At 45.2% G+C, this 26144-nt stretch overlaps 1 protein-coding gene and 1 long non-coding RNA gene across 17 annotated transcripts in view; one reads left to right on the plus strand and one right to left on the minus strand.

Moving 5' to 3' along the window:
* ABLIM1 (actin binding LIM protein 1) overlaps positions 1-26144 on the plus strand; it is a 349855-nt gene that overhangs the window by 96707 nt on the left and 227004 nt on the right. The gene's annotated exons all lie outside the window — the stretch shown is intronic.
* The window catches only part of LOC130282549 (uncharacterized), a 56020-nt gene continuing 43863 nt past the window's right edge, over positions 13988-26144 (minus strand). The window contains exon 3 of the long non-coding RNA XR_008846445.1: positions 13988-14300. This is a non-coding gene — a long non-coding RNA (uncharacterized LOC130282549). The remainder of the gene's footprint in view (positions 14301-26144) is intronic.

Genomic DNA, 26144 nt, shown 5'->3' on the forward strand with positions numbered 1-26144 from the left:
GTAATACAGATGTACAGTATAGTATAACAGTAATACAGATGTACGGTATAGTATAACAGTAATACAGATGTACGGTATAGTATAACAGTAATACAGATGTACAGTATAGTATAACAGTAATACAGATGTACAGTATAGTATAACAGTAATACAGATGTACAGTATAGTATAAGAATATTACAGATGTACGGTATAGTATAACAGTAATACAGATGTACAGTATAGTATACAGATGTACAGTATAGTATAACAGTAATACAGATGTACGGTATAGTATAACAGTAATACAGATGTACGGTATAGTATAACAGTAATACAGATGTACAGTATAGTATAACAGTAATACAGATGTACGGTATAGTATAACAGTAATACAGATGTACGGTATAGTATAACAGTAATACAGATGTACAGTATAGTATAACAGTAATACAGATGTACAGTATAGTATAACAGTAATACAGATGTACAGTATAGTATAAGAATATTACAGATGTACGGTATAGTATAACAGTAATACAGATGTACAGTATAGTATACAGATGTACAGTATAGTATAACAGTAATACAGATGTACGGTATAGTATAACAGTAATACAGATGTGCGGTATAGTATAACAGTAATACAGATGTACGGTATAGTATAACAGTAATACAGATGTGCATGCTGGGAGTTATAGTTTTGCAGCAGCTGGAGGCACCCTGGTTGAGAACCACTGCTTTAGAAGGATAAGTTCTTATTTATATCCAGTGTTTGCATCTGTCCGGCAGGTACAGTCTCTCCTGCTCCCCACATGGCGGTGGTGTTCGGCGCGGCGGCGCGGCTATGATTAGCTCATTGAGGAATTAGCGGAGAGGTTGTGCGGGTCACAGTTAGGTAATAGGCTAAGACAAGTGACCCAGAAGAGTGAGGGATGATACATTGTATATAGAGATAGTGACAGGACACCAGAGGAATTCCCATAATACTATATAATTGTGTGTGTGTGTATATATATATATATATATATATATATATATATATATAATTATATATATATGGCCCCAACCTCAGAATAAAGGGGCAACAGAGAGTTGACCCTTAGCTGCACCGGTGTTGTCTTAGGGTCATCGGGGGAGATTTATCAAAACCTTTATTCTACATAATAAAAATAATGCGTCATTTTTACTGTAAAGTAATTTTTTTTTTGGGGGGGGGGGGAGGGGTGGTGGGGGGGGGGGTGGGGAGGGGTTCGCCCAAGATTTTATGATGTCATGACAAAGTACAAGCCCTCATATGGGTCTGTAGTGCAGTGTTTCCAAACCAAAGTTCCTCCAGCTGGTGCAAAACTACAACTCCCAGCATGCCCGGACAGCCGACGGCTGTCCGGGCATGCTGGGAGTTGTAGTTTTGCACCAGCTGGTGGCACGCTGATTGGAAAAAGCTAAGGGAAAAGTGAAATAGTTCTAATACATATATTATTATTATTTATTTTCTACCTGTGTAGAGGTAGAGTGGAGCAGTTGACCACGGCAACCAATCAGATCGCGTCTTTAATTTTTCAGAGGTCTCTCTTTAAAAATGAGAGAAGCGATCAGATTGGTTGCCGTGGGCAACTCGGCAACTTTTCCTCCGCACAGGTTTTGATAAATCTCCCCCAATGTCTTTAGAGGGTGAACCTTCACCCATTCTGAGGTCCAGAACTCTGGATCAGGTTTTCATTAGGTATATCTCTGCACTTTGCTCCATTCAGCTTTCCCTCAACCCTGACCAGTCTTCCTGTCCCTACATCATGATGCTGCCCCCACCATGATCACTGTAGGGATGGTATTGGGCAGGTGATGGGCAGTGCCTGGTTTCCTCCAGACATGATGCTGCCCCCACCATGATCACTGTAGGGATGGTATTGGGCAGGTGATGGGCAGTACCTGGTTTCCTCCAGACATGATGCTGCCCCCACCATGATCACTGTAGGGATGGTATTGGGCAGGTGATGGGCAGTGCCTGGTTTCCCCCAGACATGATGCTGCCCCCACCATGATCACTGTAGGGATGGTATTGGGCAGGTGATGGGCAATGCCTGGTTTCCTCCAGACATGATGCTGCCCCCACCATGATCACTGTAGGGATGGTATTGGGCAGGTGATGGGCAGTGTCTGGTTTCCCCCAGACATGATGCTGCCCCCACCATGATCACTGTAGGGATGGTATTGGGCAGGTGATGGGCAGTACCTGGTTTCCCCCAGACATGATGCTGCCCCCACCATGATCACTGTAGGGATGGTATTGGGCAGGTAATGGGCAGTGCCTGGTTTCCTCCAGACATGATGCTGCCCCCACCATGATCACTGTATGGATGGTATTGGGCAGGTGATGGGTAGTGCCTGGTTTCCTCCAGACATGATACTGCCCCCACCATGATCACTGTATGGATGGTATTGGGCAGGTGATGGGTAGTGCCTGGTTTCCTCCAGACATGATGCTGCCCCCACCATGATCACTGTAGGGATGGTATTGGGCAGGTGATGGGCATTGCCTGGTTTCCCCCAGACATGATGCTGCCCCCACCATGATCACTGTAGGGATGGTATTGGGCAGGTGATGGGCAGTACCTGGTTTCCTCCAGACATGATGCTGCCCCACCATGATCACTGTAGGGATGGTATTGGGCAGGTGATGGGCATTGCCTGGTTTCCCCCAGACATGATGCTGTCCCCACCATGATCACTGTAGGGATGGTATTGGGCAGGTGATGGGCAGTACCTGGTTTCCTCCAGACATGATGCTGCCCCCACCATGATCACTGTAGGGATGGTATTGGGCAGGTGATGGGCATTGCCTGGTTTCCCCCAGACATGATGCTGCCCCCACCATGATCACTGTAGGGACGGTATTGGGCAGGTGATGGGCAGTGCCTGGTTTCCTATAGACATGATGCTGCCCCCACCATGATCACTGTAGGGATGGTATTGGGCAGGTGATGGGCAGTACCTGGTTTCCTCCAGACATGATGCTTCCCCACCATGATCACTGTAGGGATGGTATTGGGCAGGTGATGGGCAGTGCCTGGTTTCCTCCAGACATGATGCTGCCCCCACCATGATCACTGTAGGGTTGGTATTGGGCAGGTGATGGGCAGTGCCTGGTTTCCCCCAGACATGATGCTGCCCCCGCCATGATCACTGTAGGGATGGTATTGGGCAGGTGATGGGCAGTGCCTGGTTTCCCCCAGACATGATGCTGCCCGCACCATGATCACTGTAGGGATGGTATTGGGCAGGTGATGGGCAGTGCCTGGTTTCCTCCAGACATGACGCTGCCCCCACCATGATCACTGTAGGGATGGTATTGGGCAGGTGATGGGCAGTGCCTGGTTTCCTCCAGACATGATGCGGCCCCCACCATGATCACTGTAGGGATGGTATTGGGCAGGTGATGGGCAGTACCTGGTTTCCTCCAGACATGATGCTGCCCCCACCATGATCACTGTAGGGATGGTATTGGGCAGGTGATGGGCAGTACCTGGTTTCCTCCAGACATGATGCTGCCCCCGCCATGATCACTGTAGGGATGGTATTGGGCAGGTGATGGGCAGTGCCTTGTTTACCCCAGACATGATGCTGCCCCCACCATGATCACTGTAGGGATGGTATTGGGCAGGTGATGGGCAGTACCTGGTTTCCTCCAGACATGATTGTGCCCCCACCATGATCACTATATGGTTGGCATTGGGCAGGTGATGGGCAGTGCCTGGTTTTCTTCATATAATTGAAGCCAAAAACTTCAATCTTGGTTTCATCAGACCAGATAATCTTCTTTCTTACAGTCTGAAAGTCCTTTAGGGCCTTCAAACTCCAGGGAGCTATTATATGTCTCTTACCACTTCTCCTGTCCTGTATATATGGACACTGCACAGTACCACTTCTCCTGTCCTGTATACTGGGTGTAATTCTCAGCATCTGCTCTTGAGGTCCTAGTAAATTCACGTTAACCCTTCTCATCCCAGAGGTCACTACATTGTGGGAACATTCAGTCCCAGCACATAAAGGGTTACATCCCCTCTAAATATACCTCTCAGCTGTGCGGGGCTGAAATAGGCCGCGATATCTGCCCTGCTCTCCCTGTACACAGTCACCGGCACCTGCGCGGGTTCCATCCCTCTTTTCCAGGGCACTGGGCATTGCATCTTGCAGCTGTGGATGCGCAAATCTTTTCTGTGCACAGTACTACTGAAGAACCAGCTATTATTAGACTCAATCGCAGCGTCGCTGCCTCCACCAGAGCTAAAAATAGATCCACGCACACGACGACAGTGGCGAGGAGACAGCGCAGCCTATACGAGATCTGGGACATTCATACTGCACCAGATACGCAGAGCACACCGCCGTATACTGCACATAGCATCAGCTACATGACCAGAACATCTTATACATACCATGCCTGCCATGTTACCTTCACCCTCAGTGCTGCCCCCTGCTGAGTTATGCTGATCCTATCAACTGGTGAGCAGAGTGGGGAACGCAGGAAAACAAAAGGCAAAAGTACTTACTGTTTCAAAACTACAACTCCCAGCAAATCGTCTCTCCGTGCATGCTGGGAATTGTAGTTTTGCAGCAACTGGAGACACACTGGCAAACACTGTTGTATACAATGTTCCAGCTATGTACAAGTATATAACTAGTATAATACTGCCCCCATATACAAGAATATAACTACTATAATACTGCCCCTATATACAAGAATATAACTACTATAATACTGCCCCCTATATACAAGAATATAACTACTATAATACTGCTCCTATATACAAGAATATAACTACTATAATACTGCTCCTATATACAAGAATATAACTACTATATTACTGCTCCTATATACAAGAATATAACTACTATAATACTGCCTCCTATATACAAGAATATAACTACTATAATACTGCTCCTATATACAAGAATATAACTACTATAATACTGCTCCTATATACAAGAATATAACTACTATAATACTGCTCCTATATACTAGAATATAACTATAATACTGCTCCTATATACAAGAATATAACTATAATACTGCTCCTATATACAAGAATATATCTACTATAATACTGCTCCTATATACAAGAATATAACTACTATAATACTGCTCCTATATACAAGAATATAACTATAATACTGCTCCTATATACAAGAATATAACTACTATAATACTGCTCCTATATACAAGAATATATCTACTATAATACTGCTCCTATATACAAGAATATAACTACTATAATACTGCTCCTATTTACAAGAATATAACTACTATAATACTGCTCCTATATACAAGAATATAACTACTATAATACTGCTCCTATATACAAGAATATAACTATAATACTGCTCCTATATACAAGAATATATCTACTATAATACTACTCCTATATACAAGAATATATCTACTATAATACTGCTCCTATATACAAGAATATAACTACTATAATACTGCTCCTATATACAAGAATATAACTATAATACTGCTCCTATATACAAGAATATAACTACTATAATACTGCTCCTATATACAAGAATATATCTACTATAATACTGCTCCTATATACAAGAATATAACTACTATAATACTGCTCCTATTTACAAGAATATAACTACTATAATACTGCTCCTATATACAAGAATATAACTACTATAATACTGCTCCTATATACAAGAATATAACTACTATAATACTGCTCCTATATACAAGAATATAACTACTATAATACTGCTCCTATATACAAGAATATAACTACTATAATACTGCTCCTATGTACAAGAATATAACTACTATAATACTGCTCCTATATACAAGAATATAACTACTATAATACTGCTCCTATATACAAGAATATAACTACTATAATACTGCTCCTATATACAAGAATATAACTACTATAATACTGCTCCTATATACAAGAATATAACTACTATAATACTGCTCCTATATACAAGAATATAACTACTATAATACTGCTCCTATATACAAGAATATAACTACTATAATACTGCCTCCTATATACAAGAATATAACTACTATACTACTGCTCCTATATACAAGAATATAACTACTATAATACTGCCCCTATATACAAGAATATAACTACTATAATACTGCCTCCTATATACAAGAATATAACTACTATACTACTGCTCCTATATACAAGAATATAACTACTATAATACTGCCCCTATATACAAGAATATAACTACTATAATACTGCACCTACAACTCTTAAGGGTTCATGCACACCATTTTTTTGCAGTTCCCGTATCAGGTTTCTGATGAAAAACAGATTCCTCAAAACCTGACTATTCTGCATCAAAACGTGTGTAGAAATTTCAACCCCTTTAAGAAAAAAACTGTATACGTTTTTAACTTTTCACTCCATTATGAATAAAGTTTCACTTGTTTGATTGAAATTCCAAGAAAAAAAAACTGTGCAAAGTCAAAAACCGTATGGTGAAAACCGGATGGAACCGTTCGCACATACAGGTCTGTACGGTTCCCAATAATTAACAATAAACGGGGCAGTCCTACTAGGCTAGGGGGGGGAAAGGTTATAGAAATCAGAAGAAGCGAAATAATAGGAGAGAAAAAGGTTTGTGTCAAATATTGGACATTTCTTTAAAATAACAATGATCCTCTTCATGACTTAATGGTGATGTCGTTGGCAGGGTCCTTGATTTGGACAACACACAATATAATACAAGTATAAAGCGCGCAGGGCTGTATTTGTGTGAGGGAGGAAGTAATTATCGCCTCCTGCATTTCCAGGTGGGGCTTATTGGGAACAGGTGGGGGACGTGTGTATATAATTGGGATCGACCGATATCTGTTTTTTAGGGCCGATACCAATAATCAGTGGAGGTTAGGGCCGATAGTCGATAACTTATATTCCGGTATAAGTTATCGGCTATTTATCCCCCCTCGACACCGCTGCAGAGCATTGATTTAAAGCGGGCGCTTTAAATCAATGCACTGCGGTGGCTTTTGCGGTGCCATAGACCGCCGCCGCCACCCGCTTCTCTCCCCCTACCTGTCAGGGTGGTCCGGGCCATCCATCCTTCCTGTAGTGTCCAGCGGCATTCCGGGTGGAGGGTGCACCGTTCCGGGCTGTCCTTCTCCGGGGGTCATCTTCTCCACTCCGGGCAGGCTCCGGCCTAGTATGCTGCATAGACGCAGCTGCGCAGTGACGCCCGTGCGCAGCGACGCACCTGACGTCACGGCGTAGCGGCGTCTATGCAGCGTACTAGGCCGGAGCCTGCCCGGAGTGGAGAAGATGACCCCCGGAGAAGAAGGACAGCCCGGACCGGTGCACCCTCCACCCGGAATGCCGCCGGACACTACAGGATGGATGGCCCGGACCACCCCATTACGGGTAAGTTTAATTTTTTTTTATTGACTCGGAGGGTGGGGGAGGGGCCCGACCGGTATAGCGGTATGGGCAAAAATCCATACCGGTATACCGCCCAGCACTACGGGGGGGGCGGTCACGGGGCGGCGGATCAGGGGGGGCGGTCGCGGTGCGGTGGGGGTGGTGCGGGGGGCGGGGCATTATCGGCAAGGTAATTGCCGATACCGATAATGCCCAAAATCGTCATTATCGGCCGATAATATTGGCCATACCGATAATCGGTCGATCCCTAGTATATAACTCCCCCCTCTCCTACAGGGGCGGAGCACGTGACGTTTGTGGAACCCTCCCTTATTTTATTCCTTCACTACAGGGCAGTGGTCCCCAAACTGTGGCCCTCCAGATGTTGCACAACTACAATTCCCAGCATGCCTGGACAGCCGGGACAGTCTGGGAATTGCAAATGTCCTATTGGTTATAGGTGATGATTGGTGTGAATTGTAGTCTCAGTGGGGGACATGTATCACAGATTTTACCCCTGTTTTGTGTGTATTTTTTTGCGCAAAATTTTGCGCAAGACCATTTTTTGGCGCATTTTTTGGCGCACGTTTTGGTAGAGCATGTCCTCCAGATGTGGCTGAATCAGGGTACCTTGGAGTGACCTCTATAGTACACATGGATTTATTAACTGCGTACTTTTCCTTTACACCTAAAATTTTGCCACAAGAGCTGTTTTTTTTGCGCAAATATAAGCCATCTTGGACTTAACGTAGCGAGATGCTCTAAATCATCGATTCTATTTTCCAAAGGGTGGATTGAGGAGATCACTATATTTACCCGCAATTTATGAAGCTCATTGCGCTTTATTGATAAATTTAGCGCTTCTGCACATAATTTAGAATTCGGGAAAAGGGGTAAAATGCTTCTACCATACACAAATAATGATACATGTCCCCCAGTGAGAGTATTTAGCGCAGATAGCGCTGAAAGATGAAATCCACAGTGTTGGCCGTGGTTGCAGCGCTCGACAGTGCTGGAGACTCCCAGTACTGAGCCCACTCTCCCCGTCTGCGCAGGGCTGTCTGTAGAATAGGCAGATGCGCTGAAGCTTCGCCAAGTTTCACACAGCATCACAAAGTTACTCCTTCTATACCCCGACGGCACGGGGACAAGTTAAAGAAGGGGATGAAGGATAGGCACTATGTGCCTCTTATCGGCTCTTCAAATGCTCGGTGTTCTGCGCGTATCTGCGTTGGAAGTCCTCCGGGGCTCTGCCTTCTATACCCCGGTGACACGGGTAGGATGAGCAAGAAGGACAGAGGTCCAAGGCTGAATGCCGGTGCTGGCTACGGTTAGTTAGTAATGCAAGTCTCGGGCTCTGCTGGGGTAGCCGAGTGTCGGGCTCTGCTGGGGTAGCCGAGTGTCGGGCTCTGCTGGGGTAGCCGAGTGTCGGGCTCTGCTGGGGTAGCCGAGTGTCGGGCTCTGCTGGGGTAGCCAAGTGTCGGGCTCTTCTGGGGTAGCCGAGTGTCAGGCTCTTCTGGGGTAGCCGAGTGTCGGGCTCTGCTGGAGTAGCCGAGTGTCGGGCTCTGCTGGGGTAGCCGAGTGTCGGGCTCTGCTGGGGTAGCCGAGTGTCGGGCTCTGCTGGGGTAGCCGAGTGTCGGGCTCTTCTGGGGTAGCCGAGTGTCAGGCTCTTCTGGGGTAGCCGAGTGTCGGGCTCTGCTGGGGTAGCCGAGTGTCGGGCTCTGCTGGGGTAGCCGAGTGTCGGGCTCTGCTGGGGTAGCCGAGTGTCGGGCTCTTCTGGGGTAGTCGAGTATCGGGCTCTTCTGGGGTAGCCAAGTGTCGGGCTCTGCTGGGGTAGTCGAGTTTCGGGCTCTGCTGGGGTAGCCGAGTGTCGGGCTCTTCTGGGGTAGCCGAGTGTCGGGCTCTGCTGGGGTAGCCAAGTGTCGGGCTCTGCTGGGGTAGTCGAGTGTCGGGCTCTGCTGGAGTAGTCGAGTATCGGGCTCTTCTGGGGTAGCCGAGTGTCGGGCTCTGCTGGGGTAGCCAAGTGTCGGGCTCTGCTGGGGTAGTCGAGTTTCGGGCTCTGCTGGGGTAGCCAAGTGTCGGGCTCTGCTGGGGTAGTCGAGTGTCGGGCTCTGCTGGGGTAGCGGAGCGTCCCTGTTAAGTCCCAATCTCTGTGCAGTGAAACAGTCTAGGACCAGACGTGTTTTGAGGAGCCACGTCCCCTTTTTCAATGGTGAGGGTAAGAAGACTAAGTGACAAACTGTCTGCGGCACCTGTGCTGATCAGGGCTAGCCTGGAATCTTGGAGAGGCCTTACTACCAAACCTGCCTTTCATCCTGTGTTCTTACTTCTGTTTGTTACCTCTTGAATGTAATTTCCCTTCTCCCTTTAGCTTGTAGTCATCATCATCATCGGCAGTAGCAGTACTTCAGTGCTTAATGTAACCCCTTCCTTCCTGCACTGTTGCAGTTTCCTTCTTATCATAGTACCTTGCAAGCCCATCTATACTGCTGTACTGTGAAGCATATCCCCCAGCACAGTGCCTGCCTTGTTCAGTCCAGTGCACTTTTATCACAACAATGTCGTGGCATAGCAGTAATGAATAAGTGCAGTGCTGTGATTGGCCAGGCAACTGAGGTAAAGGAAGTCCTCTGTGTGTACAACTAACAAACAGCTGAAATGGAGAGAATGACCAATAGCTGTGCACTATGGAAGGGGCTCAATAACCGCAGTGAAAGACCAAAAATCACCATGTCACCACTCTGTAGGGTTATTGTAACAAAACTAGGCAGGTTTTTTTTTTAGATATATTATAAAATGACAACTTTTAAAGGGGTACTTCTTTGGAAACTTTATAGGGGTACTCCGGTGGAAAACCAAATTACTTCTATTTAATCCTTGTAAATTACTTCTATTTAATCCTTCCAGTACTTATCAGCTGCTGTATGCTCCCAAGGAAGTTGTGTTGTTCTTTTCTGTCTGACCACAGTGCTCTCTGCTGACTTCTGTGTCCGTATCTGGAACTGTCCAGAGCAGGAGAGGTTTGCTATGGGGACTTGCTTGTACTCTGCACAGTTCCTGACACGGACAGAGGTGTCAGCAGAGAGCACTTTGATCAGACAGAGAAGAACTCCAGAAAGAAATACAACTTCCTCTGTAGCATACAGCAGCTGATAAGTACTGGAAGGATTATGATTTTTAAATTGAAGTAATTTACAAATCTTTAAGCTTTCTGACAGCAGTTGATTTGAAAAAAAGAAAAAAAAATAGTTTTCCATCGGAGTTCCCCTTCAAGGGTCGAACATTGACTCAAATGGATGCAGCCCTTTCCTCCTCTAGGTGGCAGTGGAGAGTAAGCATGTTTTCTTCTACATAAGAACTGCTTGAATACGTCTCCTCATACAGCGGTGGTCTCAAAACTGTGGACCTCCAGCTGTTGCAAAACTACAATTCCCAGCATGCTGGGAAAGCAATCACCTGTTCGGGAATTCTGGATATTTCATTTTGCTTTGACGGGTATGGAGAGCAATCATGTTTCCTTTTAGAGAAGTGCTACTTTGCACTTTCCCCATAGAGCGGTGGTCTCCAAACTGTGGACCTCCAGCTATTACAAAGCTACAACTCCCTGCAAGCCCAGACAGCCAACAACTGTAGGGGCATGCTGGGATTTGTAGTTTTGCAACGGATGGCAGTAAAGAGCAAGCATATTTCCTTCTTTCTGCTGTGTATACTATTCCCCTTAGAGCAGTGGTCTCCAAACTGTGCACCTCCAGCTGTTGCAAAACTATAACTCCCAGCATGCCTGGTCTGCCGTTGACTGTCCGGGCATGTTGGGAGTTGTAGTTTTGCAATGGGTGACAGAGGAAAACAAGCATGTTTTCGTCTAGAGAACCGTAACTTTGTATACTTTCCCCCATAGAGCGGTGGTCTCCAAACTGTGGACCTCCTGCTGTTGCAAAACTACAACTCCCAGCATGTCCGGAAAGCCTTTGGCTATCCTGCCTGCTGAAAGTTGTAGTTTTTCAACAGGTCGCAGTGGAGATATAACAAGTTTCCTTATAGAGATGAGCTACTTTGAATATTTTTCTCTGTAGAACGGTGGTCCCCAAAATGTGGACCTCCAGCTGTTGCAAAACTACAACTCCCTGCATGCCCGGACAGCCGTTGGCTGTCCGGGCATGCTGGGAATTGTAGTTTTGCAATGGCTGGAGGCCCATAGTTTGCAGACCACTATCATAGAGCATTGCACGGCTTATAGAAGAACATTGCCGATTCTTTTCCTCTCGTTGTTACATTGTTGCGGCTCCTCTTGTATGTTGGTTATTATTCTCTCTGCAGCTTTATACGTTGCGTTGTTATTAAGTTATTATCCCATGACCTCTCCGCGTCCCTCAGCTCCTTCATTTCCTTTTCCGTTCCCACGCCATCGCCATGGTCGTTACAGTGTGTCGCTCCGGACCCATTGTCGCGTTTCGATCTCCAGCATCTGTCATCAAAACCCAACCCGCCGACCGTAATGATATCACGAAAAATAAGGAAATCCCCGTGCCGCGACCTGCCGATCTGTACAATCCTCCGCAAGCTAAACGCAGCGGGAGCGCAAATCCCTCTCTTGTCCTGGAATCCAGGGTTATAGATTGGATCTACGCTGATACATTGTAACAATCCCTTTAGCTATGAGAATTAGCCGGTCACAATGTCAACAATGACAGCAAGCAGATATATATATATATATCTCATCTTAAAGGGGTACTCCGGTGAAAAACTTTTTTTTTTTTTTTTTTAAATCAATTGGTGCCAGAAAGTTAAACAGATTTGTAAATGACTTCTATTAAAAAATCTTAATCCTTCCTGTACTTATCAGCTGCTGAATACTACAGCGGAAATTATTTTCTTTTTGAAACACAGAGCTCTCTTCTGACATCGCGAGCACAGTGCTCTCTGCTGACATCTCTGTCCATTTTAGGAACTGTCCAGAGCAGCATATGTTTGCTATGGGGATTTTCTCCTACTCTGGACAGTTCCTAAAATGGACAGAGATGTCAGTAGAGAGCACTGTGCTCGTGATGTCAGCAGAGAGCTCTGTGTTTCAAACGGAAAAGAATTTCCTCTGTAGTATTCAGCAGCTAATAAGTACTGGAAGGATTAAGATTTTTTAATAGAAGTAATTTACAAATCTGTTTAACTTCTGGCACCAGTTGATAAAAAAAAAAAAGTTTTCCACCAGAGTACCCCTTTAAGTGTTTTTATTAGTAGAATCATGCATACAGCATAGCAGCGACATACAAGACGCGTTTCAGCCTCCTCGTGGCCTTCATCAAATGATCTACCTCTCCGGTCAGGCGGATGATCTCCATGGTGATGTGTAATAATCCTGTAGTCACATCAGTCCTGTCCGGGGACATCCTGGGGATCAGTCATGAGAGAGAACTGGATCAGCTGGAGGGATCTTGTCCTTTATTACTGGGGGGGATCTGCTGGCTGATAACAGAGAGAACAAGAGACAGCAGCACTTTTATTATGCACATCAGATTTGAAGCTGTGTTCAGTCATTTAGTTTACATTGAAATCTGCAGCTTCCAATCCTGCGCATCAAATATGCGTACTGTATATGTGAATACATCCTTAAAGGGGTACTCCGGCCATGAGACATCTTATCCCCTCTCCGCTGGGGACCCCCGCAATCTTGTATTCGCCACCCACCTGTTTGTTCTGCACGCCGCGGTGCCAGCTCACAAACAGCCGGGTGGAGACCACGGGGCTGGAGTATCGTGACGTCACGACTCCGCCCCCGTGTGACGTCACCCCCCGCCCCCGCTATGCAAGTCTATGGGAGGGGGCGTGACGGCTGTCACGCCCCCTCCCATAGACTTGCATAGCGGGGGCGGCGGGTGACGTCACACAGGGGCGGAGTCATGACGTAACGATACTCTGGTGTGAACTGGCACCGCGGCGTGCAGCTCAAACAGGTGGATGGCGAATACAAAATTGCGGGGGTCCCCAGCGGCGGGACTCCCACAGTGAGACATCTTTTTCCCTAGATGTGTCAGGGCCGGAGTTCCCCCTTAAAGGGGTACTCCGGTGAAATTTTTTTTTTTTTTTTTTAAATCAACTAGTGCCAGAAAGTTAAACAGATATGTAAATGACTTCTATTTAAAAATCTTACACCTTCCAGTACTTATCAGCTGCTATAGTCTCCACAGGAAGTTCTTTTCTTTTTTGAATTTCCTTTTCTGTCTGACCACAGTGCTCTCTGCTGACACCTCTGTCCATTTTAGGAACTTTTCCAGAGTACAAGCAAATCCCCATAGCAAACCTATCCTGCTCTGGACAGTTCCTAAAATGGACAGAGGTGTCAGTGGAGAGCACTGTGATCAGACAGAAAGGAAATTCAAAAAGAAAAGAACTTCCTGTGGAGAATATAGCAGCTGAAAAGTACTGGAAGTATTAAGATTTTTTCAATAGAAGTCATTTACAAATCTGTTTAACTTTCTGGCACCAGTTGATATATATATATATATATATATATATATATATATAAATATATATAAAAAACGTTTTTCAGTGGAGTACCCCTTTAAAGAAGTGTCACATGGAGTATATTATAGAGCTGCGGACTTTTTTATGATATAACCCATCGCCTGTGTGTACAGGGAGGTGTGTGACGTGCAGGTTGGAGTTTGTCCCGTGTGGTGGCGGAGCAGGAATGCACACAGTAAGGTGGAGGCTGCAGACTCCTCTCTATGGAATGCTCCATGTGTTGTGCAGCAGCTGCAGCAGAGCAGAGTCCAGCAGGCAGAGCAGTCAGGATCATCAGGCTCTGTCCCTGATCCCACCGACAGCCACAGCCCTGTCCAGGGAGAGAGGCGGCCGCCATGGTGAAAGACGAAGCAGGTAATGCACACAGATCAATGGGCATCTGATGGGTCCCTGCAGATCAGGAGAGAATCAATAAGTCATCAATAGCATCAGGACCTCCAGGGTAAATGGCATTCTGTCGTCAGTTACCATATTGGTTGTCACCCAGCTTTTCCAGAAACAGAAACTGAAATATTTTAATATATATGTACACGTACATTATTATTGACAAACAGGACTCAAGCCCTTGTTATAGTGAGCTCTGCTACATCTGTACTGCGGGGGTCTCCAGCCGCTCCCCCTGGAACAACTCATCACACACAACACAACTTTACAAACTTTAGTTTAACTTTCCGCATTCATAGTCATTGCAGTTAGTTTATTTTGTTTTTTTGTTTTGTTGTTTGTTTCCTAGTCTTTGTATTGTGATCTGTTCATTCATAATCCTACTCTTTATAATCCAGATATTTCACTCAGCTTTCTAAGGGCTCCGGTATATAAAGTGTATGATAACGACCGACATTGGAGGGAAGAGATTCTACTGATACATTGTATGTGATTCCCGATACAATAAGGGGAACTGGATGGACATATGTCTTTTTTTTTTCAGCTTTGTTACTATGTAAATGTTTATCTCTTCTGATACATCGTGTACGATTCTATTGTTTATGATTCCATTGATACATGGTGACGCTCTTGATACATTGTTTTGGATGCTATTGTTTTTGATTCTCTTGATACATTGTTTTGGATTTAATTGTATTTGATGCTATTGTTACGTTGTGATTCTCTTAATACATTATTTATAATTCACTTGATAAATTATTAAGGATTCCATGGTTTTTGATTCTCGTAATACATTGTGTAGAATTCTATTGTTTATAAATTCATTGATACATTGATATTCTCATGCTACATTGTTTAGAATCCTGTTGTTTATGATTTTCATTGATACATTGTGATTCTCTTGATACATTAATTAGAATCCTGTTGTTTACCATTCCATTGATACATACTGATTCTCTTGATACATTATTTAGGATTCTACTGTTTAGAATTTTGTTTATGATTCCATTGATACATTGATATTCTCTTGATACATTGATTAGAATCCTGTTGTTTACGGTTCCATTGATACATTGTGATTCTCTTGATATATTGATTAGAATCTTGTTGTTTACCATTCCATTGATACATTGTGATTCTCTTGATACATTGTTTAGAATCCGTTGTTTACAGTTTCATTGATACATTGTGATTCTCTTGATCTAGTGTTTAGAATCCTGTTGTTTACGATTCCATCGATACACTGTTTTTGGTCCTCTTGATACATTGAGGGGGAGCGTGGGATTTACTGTTCCTCATGCGCCACATTTTTGTCCTTTCATGCGCCAAAGTTTGGCACACGACAGGAACATTCCGTTTACTAGTAATATAGACTGTTTGAGTGACACTATTTGTTTCGACATATTCATGTTTGAAGGTTTAGTTCCCAATAAGGGGCGTGCACTTAGCATCTGGACAGGGATTTACTAACCAACTTGCGCCAAAATCGTACGAATCTCAAAAATACACCAGTAAATACATTTCCCCTATTGTTTGTGATTCCCTTGATACATTGTTGATAGTGACTGTTATAATGTAATCCTGGTTCTTGTGTCAAATCATATTTTTGGCCGGTTTGTTCTTCTATAAGTCGTACAGCAGGGGTCTCAAACTCAAACGGGCGCCGGGCAGGTGATTTCTTCAGGCATTTAGCCCTGCTTTGGGCAAGCAGCCCTAAATGCCAGAAGACTTCACACATGTCGGCACACACTGCTACTGTACCTATATCTCCCTGCTGCGGCCTATAGCGAGCCTTCCTGGAAGGATGTGCGTGATTGGTGATGTCATCGCATCCGCAGTGCAGGATGCTGGGGCGCATGTGATGACGTCACCTAACATGCACATCCCCGCAAAGAAGGCTCGCTATAGGCTGCAGTAGGGAGATGTAAGTTCTGTAGCTGTGAAACTTAACTTCATTTGTCTAATTACTTTCCTAATAAGTGAGGAGCTGCTTATCACCAGGGGCTAACCTGTCTTCTTAGGGGGCATAATTGTTTAAATAGGAGCCTTACCTGCCGGGGGTAATATCTGGGGGACTGTACACCTAATTGGGAACCCCTACCTGATCATCTGATACGGCTCACCAGTAGGTAGACAGGCCCCCAGATAGATATTACCCCCGGCAGTGATGGGGATCATATCTATCTGGGGCCTCTATAACTTCTTGGGAGCCCTACCAGATAGGGGTCATATCTGGGGGCTTGTCTGGGGGTATAATGGGGGCATTATATGTGAGGGGCACATGAGGAGGGCATTATATGTGAGGGGCACATGAGGAGGGCATTATTTGTGAGGGGCGCATGATGGGGGCATTATATGTGAGGGGCACATGAGGAGGGCATTATTTGTGAGGGGCGCATGATGGGGGCATTATATGTGAGGGGCACATGAGGAGGGCATTATATGTGAGGGGCACATGAGGAGGGCATTATATGTGAGGGGTGCATGATGGGACATTATATGTGAGGGGCTCATGATGGGGGCATTATATGTGAGGGGCACATGATGGGGGCATTATATGTGAGGGGCACATGATGGGGGCATTATATGTGAGGGGCACATGATGGGGGCATTATATGTGAGGGGCGCATGAGGAGGGCATTATTTGTGAGGGGCGCATGATGGGGGCATTATATGTGATTGGCACATGATGGGGACATTATATGTGAGGGGCACATGATGGGGGCATTATATGTGAGGGGCACATGAGGAGGGCATTATTTGTGAGGGGCACATGATGGGGGCATTATATGTGATTGGCACATGATGGGGACATTATATGTGAGGGGCACATGATGGGGGCATTATGTAATTGGCACATGATGGGGGCATTATATGTGATTGGCATATGATGGGGACATTATATGTGAGGGGCACATGATGGGGGCATTATATGTGAGGGGAACATGATGGGGCATTATATGTGAGGGGCACATGATGGGGGCATTATATGTGAGGGGCACATGATGGGGGCATTATATGTGAGGGGCGCATGATGGGGGCATTATATGTGATTGGCACATGATGGGGGCATTATATGTGAGGGGCACATGATGGGGGCATTATATGTGAGGGGCGTATGATGGGGGCATTATATGTGAGGGGCACATGATGGGGGCATTATATGTGAGGGGCACATGATGGGGGCATTATATGTGAGGGGAACATGATGGGGCATTATATGTGAGGGCACATGATGGGGCATTATATGTGAGGGGCACATGATGGGGGCATTATATGTGAGGGGCGCATGATGGGGGCATTATATGTGATTGGCACATGATGGGGGCATTATATGTGAGGGGCACATGATGGGGGCATTATATGTGAGGGGCGTATGATGGGGGCATTATATGTGAGGGGCACATGATGGGGGCATTATATGTGATTGGCGCATGATGGGGGCATTATATGTGAGGGGCGCCTGATGGGGGCATTATATGTGAGGGGCGCATGATGGGGGCATTATATGTGAGGGGCTCATGATGGGGGCATTATATGTGAGGGGCACATGATGGGGGCATTATATGTGAGGGGTGTATGATGGGGGCATTATATGTGAGGGGTGTATGATGGGGGCATTATATGTGATGGGGACATTATATGTGAGGGGCGCATGATGAGGGTATTATATGTGAGGAGCGCATGATGGGGGCATTATATGTGAGGGGCACATGATGGGGCATTATATGTGAGGAGCTCATGATGAGGGTATTATATGTGAGGAGCGCATGATAGGGGCATTATATGTGAGGGGCACATGATAGGGGCATTATATGTGAGGGGCTCATGATGAGGGTATTATATGTGAGGAGCGCATGATAGGGGCATTATATGTGAGGGGCACATGATCGGGCATTATATGTGAGGGGCTTATGATGGGGCATTATATGTGAGGGGCTCATGATGGGGCATTATATGTGAGGGGCGCATGATGGGGGCATTATATTTGAGGGGCGCATGATGGGGGCATTATATGTGAGGGGCACATGATGGGGGCATTATTTGTGAGGGGCACATGAGGAGGGCATTATTTGTGAGGGGCACATGATGGGGGCATTATATGTGAGGGGCGCATGATGGGGGCATTATATGTGAGGGGCACATGATGGGGGCATTATATGTGAGGGGCGCATGATGGGGGAATTATATGTGATGGGGGCATTATATGTGAGGGGCACATGATGGGGGCATTATATGTGAGGGGCACATGATGGGGGCATTATATGTGATGGGGGCATTATATGTGAGGGGCGCATGATGGGTGCATTATATGTGAGGGGCGCATGATGGGGGCATTATATGTGAGGGGCACATGATGGGGGCATTATTTGTGAGGGGCACATGAGGAGGGCATTATTTGTGAGGGGCACATGATGGGGGCATTATATGTGAGGGGCGCATGATGGGGGCATTATATGTGAGGGGCACATGATGGGGGCATTATATGTGAGGGGCGCATGATGGGGGAATTATATGTGATGGGGGCATTATATGTGAGGGGCACATGATGGGGGCATTATATGTGAGGGGCACATGATGGGGGCATTATATGTGATGGGGGCATTATATGTGAGGGGCGCATGATGGGTGCATTATATGTGAGGGGCGCATGATGGGGGCATTATATGTGAGGGGCACATGATGGGGGCATTATATGTGAGGGGCACATGATGGGGGCATTATATGTGATGGGGGCATTATATGTGAGGGGCGCATGCGGCCCAGCCTCACCCAGCCAGTACCTCCAGTGGCCCCAGATAATTTGAGTTTGAGACCCCTGTTGTACAGTGAGGATTGGGTATATGTATGGGATGGCGGCGCACATAGTGGAGATGCTCACGTTACAGCAGCTGGGCTCACACGTGTCGGGGTCCTTGTGCCGCGTGGACCCTCCATGTGTCACTGGAGCTTGTGTAAGGGGGGAATGTGTTCTCCTTGTATGTCAGGAATGCCCCACTACAAAGCATAACACATCATGGATGGGGAAGTGGAAATGCTGATGGCGTCCTGTGTAAATATAGGTGACTGTGACCCTGGAAATGTGTCCCCTTTATCAGCACAACACATAGGATCAGTCTGTATATTTATAACATGGAAGGACTTGTGAACCCCCCCCCCCCCCCCCCCCCCCCCCATAGAAATATTTTATATATACAAACATTTTCCTGTACCATATACCTCTCTCTAAGACTGACTGGACTTGTTAGACTTGACTCTTTTTACAAGTGTAAACTTTGGACTTAACCTGGTAACATGATTCATCTTTTCACCCAGCTTTTATGAACTCCTGAGTGGCAAAATAATTTTACAGTGAATCAGAGGGGTTGTACTCATCTAGGTGCCCCCTGATGTTGCAAAATTACAATGACCAGCATGCCTAGTTGAATGGTGCTTTGGTCACATGCTAATCCTAGACAATCATTGCTGGAGAAAGTCCTTTGTCCAACTTTTCTATTACAGAAGGGGAGTTAAGTCAGTGTTTCCTGACCAGTATGCCTCCAGCTGTTGCAGAACTACAACTCCCAACATGCCCAGTTGAATGGTACTTAAGTCACATTCTTATCCTAGACAATCTTTGCAGGAGAAAGTCCCTAGTCCAACCTCTCTATTCCAGAAGGGGTGTTAATTTAGTGTTTTCTGACCAGCGCGCCTCCAGCTGTTGCAAAACTACAACAACCAGCATGCCCAGACAGCCGAAGGCTTTCCCAGATATGGACGCACCAATAGCTGAATCGAAATTGCTAAATAAGATGAAAAAAACATTACTCATTACAAAAGACCTTCCTAATTTTACAATGAGACCAAATCCCCACAATCTGAATACTACAAGGCGCCATATGGTCGCACACAATGGGAAGCAACATCACATGATAACCGCAACCTCATTGTTTTCCTATGGGGATACATTGTAGCTAGTGACCTTGTGAGTGGCACAAATAAATGTCTGTACCTGTATTTCTTAGGGTCAAATTGTGATTTGTATTGTTTTCATTGTCATCTATCGGGGGTTACATTGTCATCTATCAGAGGTTACATTGTCATCTATCAGGGGTTACATTGTCATCTATCGGGGGTTACATTGTCATCTATCAGAGGTTACATTGTCATCTATCAGAGGTTACATTGTCATCTATCAGGGGTTACATTGTCATCTATCAGGGGTTACATTGTCATCTATCAGAGGTTACATTGTCATCTATCAGAGGTTACATTGTCATCTATCAGGGGGTTACATTGTCATCTATCGGGGGTTACATTGTCATCTATCGGAGGTTACATTGTCATCTATCGGGGGTTACATTGTCATCTATCGGGGGTTACATTGTCATCTATCGGAGGTTACATTGTCATCTATCGGGGGTTACATTGTCATCTATCGGAGGTTACATTGTCATCTATCAGGGGTTACATTGTCATCTATCAGGGGTTACATTGTCATCTATCGGAGGTTACATTGTCATCTATCGGAGGTTACATTGTCATCTATCGGAGGTTACATTGTCATCTATCGGGGGTTACATTGTCATCTATCAGGGGTTACATTGTCATCTATCAGAGGTTACATTGTCATCTATCGGAGGTTACATTGTCATCTATCGGAGGTTACATTGTCATCTATCGGGGGTTACATTGTCATCTATCGGAGGTTACATTGTCATCTATCGGAGGTTACATTGTCATCTATCAGGGGTTACATTGTCATCTATCAGGGGTTACATTGTCATCTATCGGAGGTTACATTGTCATCTATCGGGGGTTACATTGTCATCTATCAGGGGTTACATTGTCATCTATCAGAGGTTACATTGTCATCTATCGGAGGTTACATTGTCATCTATCGGAGGTTACATTGTCATCTATCGGGGGTTACATTGTCATCTATCGGAGGTTACATTGTCATCTATCGGAGGTTACATTGTCATCTATCAGGGGTTACATTGTCATCTATCAGGGGTTACATTGTCATCTATCGGAGGTTACATTGTCATCTATCAGGGGTTACATTGTCATCTATCAGAGGTTACATTGTCATCTATCGGAGGTTACATTGTCATCTATCGGAGGTTACATTGTCATCTATCAGAGGTTACATTGTCATCTATCAGAGGTTACATTGTCATCTATCAGGGGTTACATTGTCATCTATCAGAGGTTACATTGTCATCTATCGGAGGTTACATTGTCATCTATCGGGGGTTACATTGTCATCTATCAGAGGTTACATTGTCATCTATCAGAGGTTACATTGTCATCTATCAGAGGTTACATTGTCATCTATCGGGGGTTACATTGTCATCTATCAGGGGTTACATTGTCATCTATCAGAGGTTACATTGTCATCTATCAGAGGTTACATTGTCATCTATCAGAGGTTACATTGTCATCTATCGGGGGTTACATTGTCATCTATCAGAGGTTACATTGTCATCTATCAGAGGTTACATTGTCATCTATCAGAGGTTACATTGTCATCTATCGGGGGTTACATTGTCATCTATCAGAGGTTACATTGTCATCTATCGGAGGTTACATTGTCATCTATCAGGGGTTACATTGTCATCTATCGGAGGTTACATTGTCATCTATCGGAGGTTACATTGTCATCTATCAGAGGTTACATTGTCATCTATCAGGGGTTACATTGTCATCTATCAGAGGTTACATTGTCATCTATCGGAGGTTACATTGTCATCTATCGGAGGTTACATTGTCATCTATCAGGGGTTACATTGTTATCTATCGGAGGTTACATTGTTATCTACCCGAGGTTACATTGTCATCTATCGGGGGTTACATTGTCATCTATCGGGGGTTACATTGTCATCTATCAGAGGTTACATTGTCCTCTATCAGGGGTTACATTGTTATCTATCAGAGGTTACATTGTTATCTATCAGAGGTTACATTGTCATCTGTCAGAGGTTACATTGTTATCTATCAGAGGTTACATTGTCATCTATAGGAGGTTACATTGTCATCTATCGGGGGTTACATTGTCATCTATCAGAGGTTACATTGTCATCTATCGGAGGTTACATTGTCATCTATCGGAGGTTACATTGTCATCTATCGGAGGTTACATTGTCATCTATCAGAGGTTACATTGTCATCTATCGGAGGTTACATTGTCATCTATCGGAGGTTACATTGTCATCTATCGGAGGTTACATTGTCATCTATCAGAGGTTACATTGTCATCTATCAGAGGTTACATTGTCATCTATCAGAGGTTACATTGTCATCTATCGGGGGTTACATTGTCATCTATCGGAGGTTACATTGTCATCTATCGGAGGTTACATTGTCATCTATCGGAGGTTACATTGTCATCTATCAGAGGTTACATTGTCGTCTATCAGAGGTTACATTGTCATCTATCGGAGGTTACATTGTCATCTATCGGAGGTTACATTGTCATCTATCGGAGGTTACATTGTCATCTATCGGGGGTTACATTGTCATCTATCGGAGGTTACATTGTCATCTATCAGGGGTTACATTGTCATCTATCGGAGGTTACATTGTCATCTATCGGAGGTTACATTGTCATCTATCGGAGGTTACATTGTCATCTATCAGGGGTTACATTGTCATCTATCAGGGGTTACATTGTTATCTATCAGAGGTTACATTGTCATCTATCGGAGGTTACTGTTACGCCTAGCGCTCCGGGTCCCCGCTCCTCCCCGGAGCGCTCACGGCGTCTTTCTCCCTGCAGCGCCCCGGTCGGTCCCGCTGACCGGGAGCGCTGCACTGTCATGGCCGTCGGGGATGCGATTCGCACAGCGGGACGTGCCCGCTCGCGAATCGCATCCCAGGTCACTTACCCGTCCCGGTCCCCTGCTGTCTTGTGCTGGCGCGCGCGGCTCCGCTCTCTAGGGCGCGCGCGCGCCAGCTCTCTGAGACTTAAAGGGCCAGTGCACCAATGATTGGTGCCTGGCCCAATTAGCTTAATTGGCTTCCATCTGCTCCCTGGCTATATCTGATCTCCTCCCTTGCACTCCCTTGCCGGATCTTGTTGCCTTGTGCCAGTGAAAGCGTTTAGTGTGTCCAAAGCCTGTGTACCTGAACCCTTGCTATCCATCCTGACTACGAACCTTGCCGCCTGCCCCCGACCTTCTGCTACGTCTGACCTTGCCTCTGCCTAGTCCTTCTGTCCCACGCCTTCTCAGCAGTCAGCGAGGTTGAGCCGTTGCTAGTGGATACGACCTGGTTGCTACTGCCGCAGCAAGACCATCCCGCTTTGCGGCGGGCTCTGGTGAACACCAGTAGCCTCTTAGAACCGGTCCACCAGCACGGTCCACGCCAATCCCTCGCTGACACAGAGGATCCACTACCTGGAAGCCGAATCGTGACAGTTACATTGTCATCTATCGGAGGTTACATTGTCATCTATCGGAGGTTACATTGTCATCTATCAGGGGTTACATTGTCATCTATCGGAGGTTACATTGTCATCTATCAGAGGTTACATTGTCATCTATCGTAGGTTACATTGTCATCTATCAGAGGTTACATTGTCATCTATCGGAAGTTACATTGTCATCTATCAGAGGTTACATTGTCATCTATCAGAGGTTACATTGTCATCTATAGGAGGTTACATTGTCATCTATCAGAGGTTACATTGTCATCTATCAGAGGTTACATTGTCGTCTATCAGAGGTTCCATTGTCATCTATTGGGGGTTACATGGACAATGTAACCCCTGATGGATGACAATGTAACCCCTGATGGATGACAATGTAACCCCTGATAGATGACAATGTAACCTCTGATAGATGACAATGTAACCCCTGATAGATGACAATGTAACCTCTGATAGATGATAATGTAACCTCTGATAGATGACAATGTAACCTCCTATAGATGACAATGTAACCTCTGATAGATGACAATGTAACCTCTGATAGATGACAATGTAACTTCCGATAGATGACAATGTAACCTCTGATAGATGACAATGTAACCCCCGATAGATGACAATGTAACCCCCGATAGATGACAATGTAACCTCTGATAGATGGCAATGTAACCTCCGATAGATGACAATATAACCTGATAGATGACAATGTAACCTCCGATAGATGACAATGTAACCTCCGATAGATGACAATGTAACCCCTGATGGATGACAATGTAACCTCCGATAGATGACAATGTAACCTCCGATAGATGACAATGTAACCTCTGATAGATGACAATGTAACCTCTGATAGATGACAATGTAACTTCCGATAGATGACAATGTAACCTACGATAGATGACAATGTAACCCCCGATAGATGACAATGTAACCCCCGATAGATGACAATGTAACCCCTGATGGATGACAATGTAACCTCCGATAGATGACAATATAACCTGATAGATGACAATGTAACCTCTGATAGATGACAATGTAACCTACGATAGATGACAATGTAACCCCCGATAGATGACAATGTAACCCCCGATAGATGACAATGTAGCCCCCGATAGATGACAATGTAACCCCCGATAGATGACAATGTAACCCCCGATAGATGACAATGTAACCTCTGATAGATGACAATGTAACCCCCGATAGATGACAATGTAACCTCTGATAGATGACAATGTAACCTCTGATAGATGACAATGTAACCCCCGATAGATGACAATGTAACCTCTGATAGATGACAATGTAACCTCCGATAGATGACAATGTAACCTCCGATAGATGACAATGTAACCCCCGATAGAGGACAATGTAACCCCCGATAGATGACAATGTAACCTCAGATAGATGACAATGTAACCTCTGATAGATGATGGTGACATCACTATCTCCTCAGCCTCAGATCCCAGGGGTGCAGGAAGAATTCACGTAAGTTCACTATCAACATTTATCAACAGGGAAAGAGAGCAAAGGTCACACATGAGCGCAGCACCGCAGCACACCCACTTCATAAACAGCGCCAATAATACAGGCGGAATGTTATCTCCGCACACACTGATTCATAAATCACTCATCTGTCACTCTGCCCTGCAGCCTACATAGATACCAGGGCCTGGCACCAGCACCGGGCACAGAATACCACAAGACACTGACACCAGGAAGAGACAATGTAGTCTAAAATAGATCACAATGTAACCTACCACATAAAGATAAAGGACAATGTAACCTACCACACATAAAAATATAACAGAATGTCCCAATAAGTGTGTCTCCAGCTGTTGCAAAACAACAACTCCCAGGATGCTCGGACAGCTAAAGGCTATCAGGGCATGCTGAGAGTTGTAGTATTTGCAACATTGGCTGAACTTGCTGACCATCAAATGCACTTTTTCCCAAGAAGTGTGGCTCCAGTTTTTTCAAAACTACAACTCCCAGCATGCCCAGACAGCCTTCGGCTGTCTGGGCATGCTGGGAGTTGTGGTTTTGCAACAGCTGGAGGCACACTGGTTGGGAAACACTGATCTAATGTGTATAGGAGCCTCCTTTTTTTTTTTTTTTTTAGGGAGGTGAGTGTTCACCAGAGGTGTCTGACAGCTGCTTTGTCCCACCTTTTGGAACACATGCACACTCAGTAGGGCTGAGTGTGCATATATTTGGGAGGATTGAGAGATAAACATACATACCTATTACTGGCAGTCAGCTTTAGGGACCGTTTACACTACACAATTTCTCTGCTTGGAACTTCCAGTGCAGCAGCCTCCCTATGTTTTCAGTGGGATTCTGCTGCACCGTGTACGTTGTGGAATTTCCGTGGTGGAAAATTCCTCCAGTGAAATTCAAATTCCGCAAGAATTCTAAAAGAATAAACAATTTGCTGGGAAATGCAT

This window comes from Hyla sarda, chromosome 7 (genome assembly GCF_029499605.1).
Source record: "Hyla sarda isolate aHylSar1 chromosome 7, aHylSar1.hap1, whole genome shotgun sequence".
Lineage (NCBI taxonomy): Eukaryota > Metazoa > Chordata > Amphibia > Anura > Hylidae > Hyla > Hyla sarda.